Source organism: Panthera tigris, chromosome A2 (genome assembly GCF_018350195.1).
Source record: "Panthera tigris isolate Pti1 chromosome A2, P.tigris_Pti1_mat1.1, whole genome shotgun sequence".
In the NCBI taxonomy this organism is placed as follows: domain Eukaryota; kingdom Metazoa; phylum Chordata; class Mammalia; order Carnivora; family Felidae; genus Panthera; species Panthera tigris.
Window position 1 is genome coordinate 60,918,747 of NC_056661.1, and position 17,876 is coordinate 60,936,622.

Sequence of the window (17,876 nt, forward strand, 5' to 3'; positions counted from 1 at the left end):
CCAACCCTCCTCCAGGAAGGGCCCTCTTCAACCCGCACCCCTGCATCATCTCTGCCTCCCACCTTATCCTCTCTCACTGGCTTTCATCAGTGAGGAGGGCTCTCCCTCCCAGGTGGCAGCTGGGGCGGGTGTGGGGAATATCAGTTCTGGGAGGTTATTGTTAGGACAGTCACCATGGCAACAAGCATCACATCTGCAGAGCCAAAAGTGCTGCACATGGGGCTCATTCTCCCAAGGAGAGACACAGCCTTCCCTGTCCTCCTCACCTCCAGGGGCTGATGTCATTGCCACCACCTTTCCCAGGCCCAGCCATCTACCTGGAAGAGTAGGCTATGGTTTCCCAGAGGAAGCCACTAATCCATCAATCTCCAATCACCTAGCCCTTGACATGGCAGCCAGTGGAAGACACTGTGGCAGGCATGTGGAAGGGTGATGGTGATGATGGTGGTGATGGTGATGATGATGGTGGTGGTGATGGTGGTGGTGATGATGGTGGTGGTGGTGGTGGTGGTGATGGTGGTAGTGATGTTGATGGTGATGATGGTGAAGAGTGATGATGATGATAGTGATGATGATGATGATGGTGGTGATGACAGTGATGATGGTGATGATGATGGTGATAATGGTGATGATTATGTTGGTGGTGATGGTGGTGATGATGATGGTGGTGATGATGGTGATGATGGTGATGATGGTGATGATGGTGATGATGGTGATGATGATGATGATGATGATGGTGGTAATAATGGTAATGATTATGTTGGTGATGATGGTGGTGATGATGGTGGTGGTGATGATGGTGGTGATGGTGATGATGGTGATGATGATGATGATAGTGGTAATAATGGTGATGATTATGTTGGTGATGATGGTGGTGATGATGGTGGTGGTGATGGTGATGGTGATGGTGATGGTGGTGATGATGGTGATGATGATGGTGATGATGGTGATAATGGTGATGATTATGTTGGTGGTGATGGTGATGATGTTGGTGATGATGATGGTGGTGATGATGGTGGTGATGGTGATGATGATGGTGGTGATGGTGATGATGGTGATGATGATGATGGTGGTAATAATGGTGATGATTATGTTGGTGATGATGATGGTGATGATGGTGGTGGTGATGGTGGTGGTGATGATGATGATGGTGGTGATGATGGTGATGATGGTGATGATTATGTTGGTGGTGATGGTGGTGATGATGATGGTGGTGATGGTGGTGATGATGATGGTGGTGATGGTGATGATGGTGGTGATGGTGAGGATGGTGATGGTGATGATGGTGATGATAGTGGTAACGGTGGTAATGGTGGTGATGGTGGTGATGATGACGGTGATTATGATGATGGTGATGATGATGATGGTAGTGATGATGGTGGTGATGATGATGGTGGTGATGGTGATGATGACAGTGATGGTGATGATGATGGTGGTGGTGGTGATGGTGGTGATGATGAAGGCCATAGCTACAATTTACAATGTACCCACTACATGCTAGAAACTTCTATAGTTTCAACACCCACCACTTCATATAAACCTCATAGCAACCTGGCAAGCTATGGGTTATCACTGACCTCCTTTTACAGATGAGGAAACTGAGGCACAGGGGGACTCAGGTGACACAGCTAATCTGTGGCAAAACCAATATTGTTGCCCAGACCGCCTAACTTTATAGCTGGCACTTTTAAGCACTACACTCTGCTCATGGGTGACTGTGGGCTTGTTCATGTGGCTACTGTGTGCCAATTCTGTGCTTGGCTCTGCCCAAGCACTGGGTCACCCCAAGGAATAAGGTAGACAAGGTTGCTGTCTTTGCAGGGCTTACGCTCAAGACCAACAAGAAACAAATAAGAAATGTGGCATATAAGTAAATTCAAAACAAAGTGATTTGCTAGACTGTGACAGAGTGGCAAATTCAGAGTACGTGCCCAGGGAGGGCCTCTCTGAGGAGGTAAGGTTTCAGCTCAGATCTGAGTGACAGAAGGAATGAGGGGAAAGGGCACTGCAGGCAGAAGCAGCGGCTGTGCAAAGGCCCTGTAGCTGGAAACAGCTGGTGTGTTCCAGGAATGAAGGTGAAGAAGAGGGGCCGCAAAGGTCCCCGCCCCCTGCCGTCTGTCCATCTGCATCTTCTGCCCGGCACCTGAGTCCTGCAAAGGAGCACAAGCCATCTACGTGACTCACAAGCAAAGAGACAAAGCTAGCTGGTAAGTGGGCAGCTCACGTGGGCAGTCTCCTTGGGCCTGAACAAAGGTTCCGCCCAGAGACACAGGAGCACAGACCCTCCAGACTCCTTTCTCACTAGGCACCCAAGCACGAGGTGGGGAGCACCATCTGGCTGAAAGACACCACACTGCCCGGGCACAAGTCATCAGGGAGCACGCTGAGCACACACCTAGAAGGCTCCCACTGAGCACATTTCCAGGCCAGGGCTTGGCCTTGTTCCTGCCATATCCCCAGCACCTCGCTGAGGCCTCTGGCTGCCTGGGCCCCCTCCCCGGCCCCCAGCAACTGGCACCTCCTGCCCAATTTCCTCCTGGGCAGCATCACTGCCAGCCTCAGATATGCCTTGGGCCCTGGGCCCCAGAAGGCCAGGCATCATTCCAACCCAGTGCCCCTGACCCAGTGTTGGGCTTGCACAGTATCCCCATTGACCAGGACTGCTCAGGCCAACGGGACCAGGCGACATGACACCAGTGCCCTAAATGGCCAGGAGGGGTCAGGGAGTCACCCCTGGCCACTGTTCCCTCACTGTGAACACCAGGGACGCGTTGTGGGAACTGCCTCCGGGCGTGAATCAGGCCCTTCCTGTGCCCACCTGCCCACCATCTTACCCTCAGGCCCAGAGGGCATGAGCCAGAGGCCTGGGGTTCCTGGCATGAACCCCACGTGGCATGACCCACGTGGATCAGCCTGGGGCTTGTGTGGCACAGACATCCACTCCCCTCTCCCTGAGCAGGCAGCCATTCTGGTGCTGGTGGCTGCTGGCCTCCATGGAGCCCCCGGGGGACCCAGGCTGCCCCCCAGCTCTCTGCTGTAGTGCTCTGACATGGAGATCCGGCCATCACGTCTGGATACCCAAACGGAGGACAGACAGTGGACTCATCAGCTTTGTCCAGAGTCTAATCACATGACTTCATTCAGCCACAAAGGATGCTGGGAAAAAGTCTTGACCCAGCTGAGCATCTGTCCTTGAAGAAGAGGGGGGCTGTGTGTTGGGGACCAGGGGTGCCCCCACTGCCTGGCCACGCGTCTGCCCAGAGGACATCAGCGCTGCAGATGGAACAGGGCTGTGGCACAGCTGGCTGGGCCCCGACCCGGACTTGGAGACTCCTCCGCTTAGGGCTTACTAGGAGTGACGGATGTCATGCACGAATGTGACCTGGCAGCCATTTTGGAGAAGCGTTCACCAATTTCTTTGAAAACAAAACATGGGAAGGAGGGGAAAGTGGGTAATGGGCATTGAGGAGGGCACCTGTTGGGATGAGCACTGGGCATTGTATGGAAACCAATTTGACAATAAATTTCATAATAAAAAAAATAAATACGTTCGCTAGGACCCACTAATTCCTCTCTTCGGGATTTACCCAGAAGAAACAAAAAACATATGTCAGGAAAAAACCCAAAATTTGTATAAAAATGCTACAGCGGCTCTCCTGGGAAAAGTCACACCATAAACGCCATAAACGTGTGAGAAAGAGCAGCTCGGGTGAGGCGTGGGGACTATGTCTGAGCAGAAGCGGCCGGACAGAGAACACATCACTCTAGAGCAGAGCCATGGCTGTTGAAACCACAAAGTGGCTGTGCCCGCAGAGGCTCCGCGTGGCCCGAGGGAGTGTCCTGGGATGGTGGACGTGCTCTGGGTTTTCGCAGTGGACACGGCTGTCACAAACCTAGCAATGGCACACTTAAAATGGGCGCCTCCATCCGTCACTGTAACTTGCATGTCAGTTGCATGGGTGTCACTGGTGCTGGTGTCCCGTTCGGGGACATGAGGGGACAAAGTAAATCCCACGGAATCCTAGAGAGGCAGGCTTCAGTGACAACAGTGCATTACAGTAAAAAAGAAATAACTGAAGGAAGCCAAGGAAACCCACCCTGCAGAAAATTAAAACGTCAGACGATGGAAACCACCAAACACCCGCACGACGGGACCCACGGGAAGCCGCAACACTCCGCACGCGACAACACGCAGCCCCAGAGGAGACAGGCCAGTTCAACCTCCCGGAAAACAAAAAATAACAAAATAACCCCAAGAAAGGTAAAGGGAACATGTACTAAAGACCAGATAGAAATTAGTGAAATGAAAAGCAACCCAGAGCAGAGGTAATCAGCAATACCAAAAGCTAGATCTTTGGGGGAAAGAAAGGTTTTAAGATTTTATTTTATTTGTTTAATGTTTATTTATTCTTTGAGAGAGAGCGCATGCACACAAGTGGGGGAGGGGCAGAGAGAGAGGGAGACACAGAATTCGAGGCAGGCTCCAGGCTCTAAGCTGTCAGCACAGAGCCCGACGCGGGGCTCAAACCCATGGGCTGTGAGATCATGACCTGAGCTGAAGTCGGGGGTTCAACTGACTGAGCCCCCCAGGGGCTTTATTAAAAAGAAAAGATTTTATTTTTTTAAGCAATCTCTACACCCATTGTAGGTGTAGAACTCACAGCCCCGAGATCAAGAGTCCTCATTCCTCTAACTGAGCCAGCCAGGAGCCACTGGAAAAAAATTTGTGTGAACAACAAAAATACATCTTTGACAAGTCTGGTCAATAACAAAAAATAAGCCCCAAAAGGAAGTAGAAAAAGGGGGACAGAAGCGAAATAAAGAGATTATAAAAGAGCACCGGGCACAGCATGTTACCAATAAATGGAAAAACATAGTTGAAACGGAAATTTTTCTAGGAAAATATAAAATTACACATACTGACTCAAAAAAAGTGAAATGCCATAAAAGAAACGTAAAGGCTGTGAACTCTGCATGATAAGAATGCTTTCACTTATTATATTTTTCAGAAGTGAAGAGTGTCCACGAGGGAGCATGAGTGAGCGAAGCCAGCAGCCCTGACGAGGGAGCGACCCAAGCCAGGCCCGCGAGCCCCTCTCTGTCCAGGTGCCCCGGGACTTCTTCCTGACATCGAGGGCACTTCTCCTCGGCGTTCATCAGTGTCACGCCCACAAACCTGGGAGAACCCCATTCCTGCCCCCACGCCCTCTTTCCACCTGTAGGGCAACTGACCACAGCAAGGGGGTCCCCGCAGCCCAGGGTGGGGGACATGCCAGGAAGTGAGCGGGGTTTTGTAGGATGTGCTGGCTGAGTCCTGGGTGCCCGCGGGGGCTCAGTTATTCAGGGTTTCAGAGGAAAGAAGGATTTGTAATAAAGACATGCACAGAGGTGCTATTTATAACCAAGAAAACTGGAAACAACCCAAATCGCCCCCGCAGGGACTGGCCTGGCAGATACACAGAGGAGGGGGAAGGAGATGCCACGTGACTCATGGGGAGGGGGAGCTCAGTGGCGACAAGAGCCTGGTGCGTGGGGAGAGCCAAATATAATGCAGTTTGCACACAGCGACCATAATTATGGGACACTGCAGGCATGGGCTCATTTACAGGTGTCAGGCCAAGGCCGCGGGAAATCAGGGAGCAACCCCAGGGTAGCCCTCCTGCGGGTGGGGCCTCTGCGGACGAGGGCTCCAAGAGGTGAGCCAACAGCAGGAAGGGGGTGTGAGGGGCCAGCTGTCTGCCCAGGGCTCCCCAGCCCTTGCCAGGCCTGCGGGATGTTTGTACAGAGCCACCTGCCCAGGGCTCCGAACAATGGACACAGACTTTAAGATCACAGGCCTTTGCCCAGAGATGCGATGCTCACCTCTGAGCTCACCGCCTCCTTCAGGGGAAATGCGGGTGCTGGGCCCCCAGGAGCAGGAGGGGAGGTGACACTTCAAACCCCCTGTGAAGTATCACTCCCCCCACCCTGTCCTGCTTGAATTATCCTTCCTCTGAGATGCTCCACACGCTCTGACTGTCTCCACTCAGGGGCCTCCCGGGCTTCTGGTTGCTCATCCATCAGTGGGTGGAGGGAGGTGCAGGGGGACCCCGGGCCTGGCCCTGCCCTGGCCGCGGCCCCTGCCCCACCTGCACCACACCCCCCACCTGGCAGGCGACAGCACTCAGGGCTCCCACACAGCACAGTCACAAGAGGAGGGCTCCCTGAGGGAGGTGACTACCAAGTCCCTCTCCACATGGCTAGAGGGCAGGACCTCAGCCGGGGTGTCCACAGATGGGCCTGTGGGCCTGGGCCCTCACGACAAAGCCGGTCTAGCTGTGGTCACCCTGGGTCAGCCACCCTCACATGACCAGGGCTCCTGGGCCTGGTGGACAGCGGCAGCACACCCCCCTTCCCCTGACCCCGGCCACCACCGATCAGGCCTCTATCATTGCAACCAGGTGACTGACCTTTGCGGGACCCAGGGTCTCCCCTTCCCCAACCCTCCCCTGCCCCTGAGAGAAACGGGAGTCACACCCCGAAAACTGCATATCTCCCCTCCTTCACAGTGTTGACATTAATGATGCTAGTAACAGCTACCATCATTGGCAGGGGCTAGAAGGGTCCATTTGGAAGGGCACCTTGGAATCAGGGCTTGGACGCCACACAGGTGAGTATGGGCTGCAGGGCTGCATGGGGGTGGCAGGAGGTTTACGGTGGAGACACCAGGTTCGCTCAGGGATGTGGAGGGACAGGAACCGTCAGAGAAGGGGGTGGAAGCCACAGCCTGGTGAATGTTGCCAGGACGGGAGGAAAAGCCAGCGGTGGGTCTCCGGGGAAGCCGGCCTGGAGGGGAGGCCTGAGAAGGGGCAGGCAGAGGGTCAGGGAACAGGACAGACGCCACCCTGGGAGCCAAGGCTTGAGGCAGCTCCGGGCAGGGAGGTGTCACTGGGTGGGGGGCCAGTGGCTGGGGAGCAGGGGGACGGGGAGGGGGGACACAGCCCTTTCTCCTCTGGGAAGAAGCTGATTGGTGATTTCCACTTGTGGAAATTATGGATTCGCTGGTAGCCGCCCAGCCCTCCCACCATAACCTGGGCAGGATGTACGACACCTGCTCCCAGGCCTGAACGCCAGACAGTGCCAGGCTGGAGGACCCGAGGGAGGGACAGCTTACAGCAGCTAGGCTTGACAGTGCACAGAGCGCCGGGTGCAGAGGTCGCATGGACCCGATGAGGCAGAAACCAGACTTGGGGCCGTGGAAGGGAAGCAGTGGGTATGTGTGGGGCAGGACAGTGGGGAAGGAGAACTTGGGCATGGTTCCCAAACCACACATGGGGATCCACGAGTCCTCAGGTGTCCATACACAGCACGGAACTGGGTTGTGCCAAATTACAGGGCCCGGGAAACACCTCAGATTTTCTGGGATCTGCAATAACAAAGCACAAAGTCAAGCCTGAACAAGTTCAAGGTCATCAGCCAGTGGCTGAACTACCTACAAAAGCAAGTCAACATTCTTCAGAAGAAGTTAACAGAATCTTGCGTTTCACAACATATTAGCCGCCATGTCCATGCTTCAATTATTATTTTTTTAATGTTTATTTATTTTTGTGACTGAGAGAGACAGAGTGTGAGCAGGGAGGGGCAGAGAGAGAGGGAAACACAGAATCTGAAGCAGGCTCCAGGCTCCAAGCTGTCAGCACAGAGCCCGATGTGGGGCTTGAACCCATGAACTGAGAGATCATGACCTGAGCTGAAATCAGACCCTTAAGTGACTGAGCTACCCATGTGCCCCCTTTTTTTTATTTTTTATTTTTTAAATCAATTGCACTGTTCAACTAAAATTAATCACTAGGGGGACACCTGGGTGGCTCAGTCAGTTGAACATCTGACTTTGGCTCAGGTCATGACCTCATAGTTCATGAGTTCAAGCCCCACATTGGGCTCGCTGCTGTCAGCACGGAGCCTGCTTCAGATCTTCTGTCCCTGTCTCTCTACCCCCTTCCCCACTTCTGCTCACTCTCTCAAAAATAAATAAATCTAAAAAATAAATAGGTGCGCCTGGGTGGCTCAGTTGGTTGAGCGTCCAACTTCGGCTCAGGTCATGATCTCACAGCTTGTGGGTTCGGGCGCCACATTGGACTCTGTGCCGACAGCTCGGAGCCTGGAGCCTGCTTCGAATTCCGTGTCTCCGTCTCTCTCTGTCCTTCCCCCGCTCATGCTCTGTCTCTGTCTCTCTCAAGAATAAATAAAACATTAAAAAAACATTTTAAATAAATAAATTAATTAATTAATTAAATTAATCACTAGGTATACAAAGAAATAGGAAGATGTGATCCCCAGGCAAGACAGAAGTCTACAGGAACCGAGACGCTGACCCCCAGTGACCCGCATGCTGGCCTTAGCTGACTCAAAGGCGGCTATATAAACGTGCTCACAGAGCTGAAGAAGCTATGGTCTCACTCAGTGCATTGATGGGAAACGCCAGCCCCCAAACGGATCAACAGACATGACCTGATCTGCAGATTAAGAAGTGCACAGGCTGAGTGGACCCTCAGAGACCTTGCGGAACAACGTCACAGGGTCCTCTAGGAGTCCCCAGAGGAAGGGTGTGAAACTGAGGCCGAATAAATATTTGAAGACACAGTGGCCAAAAAACCTTCCCAAATTTAGTGGATTTACACATCGAATAATCTGCACCAACGCTGATTAAGATAAATATGGAGGGAACAACGGACACAAAGTTCCGAAAACCAAAGAAAATTCTGGAAGCTGCCAGAGAGAAAAGACATATCACTCACGGGAGTGGTAAGACTTATGACTTGTCGCCAGAAACAGCAAAGCCAGATGACGGTGAAATGGAACCACCGAAGTGCCCCTTAAATTCTCAGCCAGCAAAAATGTCCCGAAAAAAACAAGGTTGACATAAAGACATTCCTATAAGTGAAACTAAGAGAATCCGCTGGTGGGACAGCAGCAACACAGCCCAGGCTACGCCCGAGCCCTGGCTGCGGGAAGGGCTGAGGGTAGACGAGCAGGCAGGGGTGAGGCACAGGCACCATCACCAGAAGCAGGACGGAGCCACATCGCGGCATCACCCCTGCGTCCCTGGGAGGAAACACAGGGAAGGAAACCAGGACTCGTGCGCTGGGTGGCTGGCCCCCACCGCTCACGCCCTGCTGGTGGGGCAGTGGGGTGCTGGGCTGAATGCTGAGCCAGAGGACATTATTCAGGCTGCAGGAAACCTGGCCTGGGGTCAGCAGAGCAGAAGGCGATACTGGAGCGAGACCGATGCCTGACGTTCACAGCTGAGCCGCGTTTACACGGGAGAGGACCCTTGTTCCGCACGAGGGCATGAAGGAGTAATGAGGCATCGTGCCCACGGCCCACTGTCAGATGCATCCGAAAAGTACGAACCCACGGAGAGAAAGACGTGTAAGGGAAGCACAGTCGCGTGCTAACTTCTGGGGCTTCGGCGGGAGAGTCAGGAGCTCTTTCTGCTGTTGCAACTTTTCTATGAATTTGAGATTATTTCAAAATAAGACATGTGATTTTTTACATGTTTATCTATTTATTTAGGGGGGGCAGAGAGACAGAGGGAGAGAGAGAATCCCAGTCCACACAGGACTTGATCCCACCAACTGTGAGATCGTGACCTGAGCTGAAATCAAGAGTCGGAGCCCTCCAGGTGCCCCCAAAACAAGACATTTAAACATTTTTTTCAATGTTTATTTATTTTTGAGAGACAGAGAGTGAGTAGGGAAGGGGCAGAGAGGGAGACACAGAATCCCAAGCAGGCTCCAGGCTATGAGCTGATAGCACCCAGCTCGATGCTGGGCTCGAACCCACGAACTGTGAGATCATGACCCGAGCCCAATTCGGATGCCCAACCGACTGAGCCACCCAGGTGCACCTTAAAAAGCAGCAGCTTCCTTGGGGCAAGAAGGAAGAAGAGAGAAAGCCCACAGGAGGGTCGTTCTTTTTCCTGAGAGCTAACGTCTGTACAGACAGGTGCCCGGGTCACCCACCCTCCTCCGCCCGCACAGCCCAGCGTGGCCTGTTCACGGGGCAGACAGTTGGGGCTGCATTCGGTCTGGTGTCTGGCTTTTCCTCCTCAATGCTGTGTCCGCAATACTCGAGGGTTCTGTTGTGCCACTAGTCTTCTGGCCCTGTCCTGCTCCCATCTCGGGGAGCACCATGTGCATTTCTGCCGGCGAGTACCTAGCGGCGGGATTTCAGGGTGGCCAGGTATGCGTTCGCCACCCCCTTTCGCGGATGCAGCAGAAACCTCCCAAAGCGGCGATACCGGGTCTCGTTCCCACTACACGGTGAGAGGGTCTCGGGGGGTCCACGCTGGCGCTGGGGGAGGGCCAGCCATGTGGCCAGTGGCCTCAGCCTTCGCCTTCCCATAACTCGGGAGTGACCACCTGCTCGTGGACCATCTGGGCCTTTTTGTGACATGAAGCTCGTGTCTTTCCCCCAATTTTCTCCCGGTTGTTTGTCGTTTTCTTATTGATTTGGACAAGTTCTTCACATATCCTGGATCAGAGTCCTTTATCACATGTGTGTGCTGCAAATATTTCTTCCCGCTCCGTGGTTCACCTTTTCACCTGCTTGCACATTATTAATAGTCTTTTGGAATACAGTTCCTAATTTCGGTGGGACTGAATTCACCAGTGTCTTCCTCACTGGCCCTGTGCTGTGGTATTCGACGTGAGGGGCTGCTGTCTGCCCACAGATGACAAAGATGCTCCCTTACGTTTTTTCCTACAGTTTTATTGTTTGTGCCTTCTATTCTATGACCCTGATGAATTAGGCACGTGTGCATGCATGTGTATGTAGTACTCAGTAGGCCTCAAGAACTGTTCTCCACACACAGATTTAATTTGCCCTGCAATAATTTTGCACAAGATACTTTGTCCCCCAATTTATAAGCAAGTGTTAATTTTTCCCCACGTGTGTGGGCCTGAATCTGGATTCTGCTCCATCGGTCTGTTGTCTATCCTTGACCAAGCACCAAGGCTGCCTTGGACAGTTACTGTGGCTTTGCTGTGTGATGCCTGTCAGGACCCATCCTTCAGCTGGGCTGCCCTCCCCCCTCCTCGTCCTGCAATTCATTGTATCCGTTCCCTGTCCTTCACGGTATCAGGTAGATCCTAGAATCAGCTTGTCATGTACACACACACACACACACACACACACACACACACACACACGGTTGTTCTGGGGGAGCAGTGTGCATGAAATTAGCTCAGGCTGTAGAGAATTAAAAGTGTTTCCTTATTGCATCTTCCAACCCACAAGCACGGTACACACCCTTCCATTTATTTAGGTGAGCTTCAGTTTACTTTGATAAAGTTCATGATTTCCTGTGTGGACGTTTGTCTTTGTTAGATTTATTACTGGGTACTTGAATTTTTTTTTTTTTTGGTATTTGATTTTTTTTAATATTACTATAAATAATTCCTTTTTAAATTTACTTATTTATTTTGAGAGAGACACAGAGAGAGCCTGCGACCAGGGGAGAGGTAGAGAGGGAGAGAGAGGAAGAGAATCCCAATCAGGCTCCGCACTGTCAGCACAGAGCTTGACGTGGAGCTTGAACCCACAAACCATGAGAACATGACCTGAGCCGAAATCAAAAGCTGGACGTTTAAGTAACTGAGCCATCCAGGCGCTCCTACTATAAATAATTCTTAACGTTTATTTATTTTTGAGAGAGACAGAGACAGAGAGAGCGCAAGCCGGGGAGAGGCAGAGAAACAGTGAGACAGAATCAGGAGCAGGCTCCAGCACGTGCTGACAGCACAGAGCCCGATGCAGGGCTTGAACCCACGAACCAAGAGATCATGACCTGAGCCGAAATCAAGACTGAGCCCTCCAGGTGCCCCTGACTGTTACTCTTTTGAAGTTCCTGCTGGTCACCCTAGCTCTCTAAGACAATCTTTGTGCTCTGCCTGGAGGGGTTCATGGAGGTTCTTGAATCAGTGGACTGACAACACTCAGTTGTCTTTAAAATTCTCAGCCATTATGTCCTCCAACATTTCTTATGCTCCAGGAAGAAATCTTTCTTTTCTGGTTTCTTTCTGGGACCTCAGAACTTCTCAACACGTCCCACAGACCTTTGTATTTTCTCTCTCTCTCCCGTCTCGGTGCATCAGCCTTGAGATTTCCTCCAATCCCATCTTAAAACCACTCATTGTATTCTAAACATAAATCATTGTGTTTTCAGCTCTAGAATGTGTTTTGTCTCTAGTGAAATTCCTCATCGTACTATTTTCTTTAAAATAGTAAAGATGTGGGGCGCCTGGGTGGCTCAGTCGGTTAAGCGGCCGACTGTGGCTCAGGTCATGATCTCACGGTTCGTGAGCTCGAGCCCCGCGCCGGGCTCTGTGCTGACAGCTCAGAGCCTGGAGCCTGTTTCAGATTCTGTGTCTCCCTCTCTCTGACCCTCCCCTGTTCATGCTCTGTCTCTCCCTGTCTCAAAAATAAATAAAAACGTTAAAAAAAATTTTTTTAAATAATAAAATAAAATAGTAAAGATGTGCCTGGGTGGCTCAGTCGGTTGAGCTTCCGACTTTGGCTCAGCTGATGATCTCACGGTCTGTGAGTTCGAGCTCCATGTTGGGCTCTGTGCTGACAGCTCGGAGCCTGGAGCCTGCTTCGGATTCTGTGTCTCCCTCTCTCTCTCTGTCCCTCCCCTGGCTAATGCTCTGTTTCTCTTAAAATAAACATTAAATTTTTTTAATAAAATAAAATATTAATAGTAGTTACTTTATAGTCTGATAACTCCAGTTCTGTGTCATCTGAGAATCCACCCCCTGTTTTCTCTTGGTGCATCTAGTAATTCATAATTGAAAGTTGGATACTGTCCATGAGAAATTACAGAGACTTTCTCTAGAGGGTCCACTCCGTCCATCAGGCGCAGCCAGGTGTGGGCAGACTCCCTCAATCCAGTTGCACGAGGCAGGACTGCAGTCCTAACGTCTCCATGTGTCTCTAGGTCACGACCATCCCTGGGGTGTAGCTGTCCCTGGGTCCCAGCTCAGATCCTGAACTCCCATTTTTGTCTCTTCATAACCATGCAGTTGGTGAAAACACCACTCAGCTTTTCACCAACTATCTTATTAGCTTCTTAGCCTCGTCGCATGTATTTGATATGCAGGCAAAGGCTTCGGGGGAAAGGCGTGAGTTTGGGGCGTCCAGCCTCTTGAGTTCTGGCCATTTCGGCCTTATAATTAATTCTCTCTCCTCTTCCATGAACTTGCTGAGGCTCTGCTGGCTCCTTTACCTGTTAGCAGTGACGGCCCAGGCTCAGCTTGCTGCCTTTCTTCCAAGTCAAGAATCAGTAAACATCTGAAGGGTAGGTAGATGGTGTGTGAAAAGTCTGCTCACCTCCCTCTGATTCTCTTTTCTCTGGAGACATGGCTCCTCAACAAAAAAAATTTAATGTTTATTTTTGAGAGAGAGAGAGAACTAGCAGGGGAGGGGCAGAGAGAGAGGGGGACAGAGGATCCAAAGCAGGCTCCGAGCTGTCAGCACAGAGCTCAATTCGGGGCTCAGACTCACAAACCAGATCGTGACCTGAGCCACCCAGGCGCCCCTCATCTAGATTTTCTAGTTGTTCTCTGTTGAGGCAGTGATCTGCCCAACTACTCCACCATAACTGCAAGTGGAAACTCAAGGAAGGCTCATTTCATAGATGGCACAAAATCAGATGTCTGTCTAGAGTAAAAATAATAAAAATAATGATGACAGCTCCGCTTATGGTTTCTTTACTATGTAACAGACTTTGTGCTAAGTGCTTACATGTGCAGTTTGATTTTTGCAGCTACCTCATGAAAAAGGTAATGTCTGTTCCCATTTTACAGATGTGGAAACTGAGGTTAGAGAGGTAAATTAATCAGTACAGGGCATCTGTCTGTTCCCAGGATCCAAATACACAGAAAAAGAATTTAGAAGTTTTTCTTTTTTTTATTGTGATAAAGCAATATGTAACATAAAGCTTGCCGTTTCAACCACTTTTAGGTGTACAATTCGGTGGCACTAAGTACTTTCACAGTGTCATGTAACCACCACCGTCTATTTCCACAACATTTCTATTGCCCCAAACAGAAACTCGTCACCCCCTACCCTCCAGTCCCTAGGGACCTCTAACCTACTTTGTTCCTATGGACCCGTCTGTTCCAGATACTTCAGACTCGTGGAACCACACAACATTTGTCCTTTTGTGTCTGGCCTATTTCCCTCAGCATAATGTTTTCAAAGTTCATCCATGACATAGCAGGTGTCAGAGACATATCCCTTTTTATGGCTGAGCAATGTTCCATGCACGTCCACACTACCTTTTCTTTAACCCCTCATCAGGTGATGGGCACTTCAGTTATTTCCACCTTTTGGCTGCTGTGAATGACCGTGGATGGCCATCAGCTGGAGACCCTGTTTTCAGTTCATCTGGATACATACCTAGAAGTGAAATTGCTGCATCATAGGGTAGCTTGGTGTCTAACTTCTAGAGGAACCACGACACTATTTTCCACGGCAACCGTCCTGCTTCACATCCCCACGAGCAATACATCCCTGATTTCTCCACATCCTTGCCAACACTTGGTATTTCCCTTTCTTCCTTCTTTTAAATACAGCCATCCTGGATGTGTGACGTGTATCATATTGTGGTTTTCACAACTTTCTATTCACTGATGGTACTGAGGACTTTTTCATGTTCTTATCGAACATTTGTGTACCTACTTTAAAGAAATATCTATCGGGGCACCTGGGTGGCTCAGTGGGTTAAGCGACCAACTTCGGCTCATGTCAGGATCTCACAGTTCGTGGGTTTGAGCCCCACATAGGGCTCTGTGCTGACAGCTCAGAGCCCGGAGCCTGCTTTGAATTCTGTGTCTCCCTCTTTCTCTGCCCCTCACCTGCTTGTGTGCACGCTCTCTCTCTCTCTCTCTCTCTCTCTCAAAAATAAACATTAAAAAAAAAAAAAACTCTATTGAAGCCCCTTGCCAATATTTTAGTTGGATTGTTTATCTTTTTATTATTGAGTTGTAGGACTTCATTCTCCATTCTGGATACTAAACCCTTACTTTTTTCCATTCTATATGTTGTATTTTCACCTTCTTGATAATGCCTTTTTGATGCACAAGAATTTAATTTTAATAAAGTCTAGTTTGTCTAGATTTTTCTTTCCTTGCTTGTGCTTTTGCTGCCATATTTAAGAAGCCATTGTCAAATCCAAAGTTATGAAGATTTATGTTTTGTTTTAGGAGTTTCATGGCTTAACTCTTACATATAGGTTGTTGATCCATTTTGAGTGAACTTCTGTGTGTGGTGTGAGGTAGGGGTCCAACTTAATCCTATGAATCCACAGGGGCAGAAAGTGGATCCACAGGGGCAGAAAGTAGATTAGTGGTTGACTAGGCCCACAGGTCTGCGGGGTGATAGGAAGTGACTGCTGATGGGTGTGAGGTTTTGGGGGGTGAAGAAGATATTCTAAACTTAGACAGTGGTGATGGTTGCATAACTCTGAATACATTAAAAATACTGAACTGTACCCTTTAAAATGGTGCATTTTATGCTATGTGAATTATACCTCAATAAGGCTATTATTAAAACAAACAAACACAACAGCTGGTGGCCCATAGGAGGGGACAGGCCCGGCTGCCCTCCCATGGCCCCTGTGGCTGCCAGCCAGGCTCCTGCACCAAACATGCGGCCCAGGCCGGGTTCTTCCTCCTCCTCGGGGCCACATGTTAGATAATAAAGGGTCTCTTTCATGAATTTTCCTCCCACTTTGGCCCCAAGCCCAAATGCTGCTGTCAGCCAGTTTTTCTGGCAAATCAGTCCCAAGCGTGAAAGAGGCCACAGGCAGCAGCCTTGTGCCCCCCTCTCTCCCTGGGGGGGTGTTGGGGGTACCAAGCACCGGAGTCACTGGATTCCCAGATGAGGCAGAGGCCTGGCTTAGCCCAGGTCCCCTCTGTGGAAGGAGGGGCTGGGACTTGGTCTGTCCCCTGTCATGACAGCTGGCAGGTATCTGGGTGTGTTCCCGCTGGTGGTGGGCATGGGCTGGCGTGCTGACCAGTCCACCTGGGGTTCCAATGGGGACTTGAACATATAGATTTGTGGGAGGCTTCTCAGGAGCCCAGATTTGCACTGGTTGACCAGATGAGGTGTCTCTGGGGGTGCTTTTGTGGGCAGGGGGTGGTAAGTTCTCTCTGTGCAGAGCACAGCACGGCCCCTAGACATCAGAGGCCACAGACAACCCGCTGCCTTCCTGCATTCACAGGGGCAGAGGCTTGGGCAGGAGTCCGCATCGTCCCACAGCACTGTTAGCAGGGCCCCGGAGGGGTGGCCTTGGTGGCCTTCCCAGGAAGAGAATGTGGACGACAAGGGCCGAAAAGGAGGAGAAAACAGGCATTGGGTGAAGAGTGGTGGAGAGACCACATACTGCCCCTGGCACACGCTGGCCCCCTGGGTGTGGCAGAGGCCCTCCCCACCAGGCCCTGAGGGCACAAAGCCCTCCCAGCCCCAGGCACAGGACCCAGGCTGGCCCCGTGTCCTTCATCTCACGCACCTGCAGCTCTCCATCTGTCCATCTGGATTCAGCAACGGTGCGACTGCTGCAGACCGGCCTTGGATTTACCTGCAGTCACTAAGATGCCCCCACGTGCTGCAGCCAGGTCAGCAGTTCCCGGCCTTTCCACTCGCAGCCCACGAGCATCTCAACCTCAGGGGCCCCCACCCACTCCCAACCCCCTCGTCTGTCTCCCCAGGGCTCCCGGCCCACGGCGCTACCCCTCAGTGCACTTTCCCCGCTCATGTCCACCCTGCCTCAGGGGTCAGGCCCTGCGCAGAGGCCACAGTGACCGGGTGAGGGCAGGGGCATTTCATCCCAGAAGGTCCCCTCAGTGGGGTCCCCCTGCCCCCTGCCCACCCAGCCAGGCTCTGGCCCCTCCAGAGTCTGGGTATGACACGTGCCCCTGTTCGTCTGTCTGGCGGGATAATAACCAGGATGTCCCCATGAAAGGTGACGTGCACAGCACCTGTGTCCCTGTGCCCCCTCCAAGGCCTGTGCCTGGCTCCCAGGAAAAGCCGTGCAGCCAAACTCAGCACAAAATGGCAGCTCTGGGGTTGAACTCTACCTAGCAACAAGATCAGCAGCTGATGTTGCAAACTTATTTTTATCTCCGGGATGAACAGCTAAAAACCGCAGCCTCCTCCCACACCACCTGGGGACCCGCCCCCCAGACCCCACTCCACCCTCCCTTCTCACTTGCCGGGGGGTCTCTGAGCCCCAGAATGGGGGGGGGTCCTCAGAGCCTCCCGAGTGTCAGCCCCCAGGTCCCCGCCCTGCTCGCCTCCGCATCCCAGTGTCTCTGCACTTCCCGTCCCATGTCACCGCAGCCCTGACACTTTGTCCTCCATGGGGAATGGATTGCGGGCCCAGGGCCTGCTCTGCACAGGATGCTCTGGACCACGTCTGCACTCCACTGCCGCCCTTCTTGCCACCTTCACAATGATGTGAGCCTGCCTGCAGCCTAAAGCCTCCTTGTAGGAGCCGTCCCAGTTCCTGCTTCTCTAGAGAAGATACTGGGAGCTTCTAGTTCTAGAAGAGGGCGGGGCACTCTCCCCAGCTCCTCCTCCCTGGATGCAATCCAACAGACATCACAAAGACCCTGAGATGGAAAAGAGACAGCAGATGAGCCAGGGGCCTCAGGACTGGAGAACCGGGTGCCATGTGTTGCTGGGTCCCCCACGTAACCCGGGCTGGGCACAGCAGCCTGTACCTGGAGCTGCCATCCGGCGTCCACAAAACAGACAGAGGACAGGAGAGCTGCTCTCAGGGGGTGGGGTGGGGGGCAGGGGGCAGCATCCCGGAGCCCTGTATCCCCGGT